This window comes from Notamacropus eugenii, chromosome 1 (genome assembly GCF_028372415.1).
Source record: "Notamacropus eugenii isolate mMacEug1 chromosome 1, mMacEug1.pri_v2, whole genome shotgun sequence".
NCBI lineage: Eukaryota > Metazoa > Chordata > Mammalia > Diprotodontia > Macropodidae > Notamacropus > Notamacropus eugenii.
The window spans coordinates 256,705,068-256,706,890 of record NC_092872.1 but is presented as its reverse complement, the minus strand read 5'-3'; positions in this window follow the sequence as shown (position 1 = coordinate 256,706,890).

Genomic DNA, 1,823 nt, shown 5'->3' with positions numbered 1-1,823 from the left:
AAAAAGACTGAGGAAAGAATCCAGGTGTCACCAAATAGTCTGAGGCCCCAGGGATGGTCTTGATAGGGGAGGTCAACCTGGAATGTCCAAAGGTCTTGATGGGAATGACCAGTACCCTGGGGTGAATACAGATTGAATCTAGGGAGGATCTTGATGGGAGTAGCCAGTAGCCTGGAGAATGGGATTTTGATAGCATCAAGGGTGAGGAATACAACAGAGATTTGGGCATAGTGATAAAGAAAAGCTTACGAGCCCCAAGAGACTGCCCAAAGATTCAAGGGGAGTTCAAGGAGGTTCCCAGTCTGTACCCCATCAGTATCATGTGTATACATTGGACTCCCTAAAATCTATATCCAGGGCTTTGCCAATGTCTTTCCTGAATTTGTCATGGATAGGTAAGTCCTCAAGGCATCTTGAATGCCCCTAACAGAGATCTTTTACCTTCCACCCTACAAATCTACCCCCCTCTTCCAGGTGCAGAAAGACGGGCACTCTAATGCACTAATGTGAAATGACCCAACCACTCTGGAAAGCAATTTTGGTTTTTGCTAAGTCATTGAAATGTGTGTATCTTTTGACTTAGGGATCCTGCTGCTAGGCACACACCCTAAGAAAGTCAGTGACAAAAGGCTCCCCATGTGACCATTATATTTATAGCAGCAGATTCTGGAGTAGCAAAGATCTAGACACAAAGAAGATTCTCAATGGGGACAGTTTTTGAGAAATGGATAAATAAGTTGAGGTACATGAAAACAATGGAAGTTTTACTGCCCTGTAAGAAACAATGCCTATCAGGAATGTAGAGAAGCATCTGAAGACTTAAAGGAATGAATACAGAGGAAAGGAAGTAGGACCAGAACAGTGACAATGCTGACAGAAAGGACAGCAAAACAACTGGGACTGAAATTTTAATGATCAAGGGAGGCAGTGTTGTACTACAGAAAGGGCACTGGCTTTTGCATTTGAGGTCCTGGGTTCAAATCCCACCTTTCATACAACTTTTGTGACCTTGGGCACAGAATTTAACTTACCTGGACCTCAGTTTTCTCCTCTATGAATTGAAGGCTTTGAACTAGATAGCCTGAGGTCCGTTTCAGCACTAAATCTACTCTGACCCAAGTTTAATTTCAAAGGAGCTATTTGAAGGCACTCCCACACACACTTCGGAGACGTGAGGGACAATGGTATATAACTTTTCCAATGCGTTAGTTTTGCTGAACTTTTTTCTTTTATTTTTGGTTATAACAAAGGGAAGAAAGAGAAAAAATAGGTTAAGAAATTGTGGTATAAAAGAAAGAAATTATATCAGCATGTATTTTTAAAACCCACTCCTCCAAACTTCTGTTGGAGACTGCCATCTTCTCAAACCCCTAGAGTCCCCACTCAGAATCACCCTTGCCTCCTCCCTCTGCCCATTTCTGAGCTTTGTTGATTCCACTTGCCCAACATCTTTCATCTGACCCCTCCTCTACTATCACAGAACCACCACCTTCCATCAGATTCCCATCAAGGATGCTACGAAAGCCTTATGATTCTCCTCTCTTTAATCCCTCCTCTAAACAGCTGCCAAAACAATCTTCCTAAGGCACAATTCTGCTTTTGACCCATGCTTAAATAACCTCCGTGGCTCCATACTGGCCACAAGTAAAATACAAACTCCTTGGTCCAGGGGTTCCAACATGTTTTATAGCTTCATTTCAACTTGATCTCCCTTACAAACTGTGCCATCCCTAAATGTCACAGACCACCTCCCATTCCATTCACTGACCCAAACTGCCCCTTCAATCTGGAGAAAACACTCCCTCCCTCCTTGTGAGTCCCAC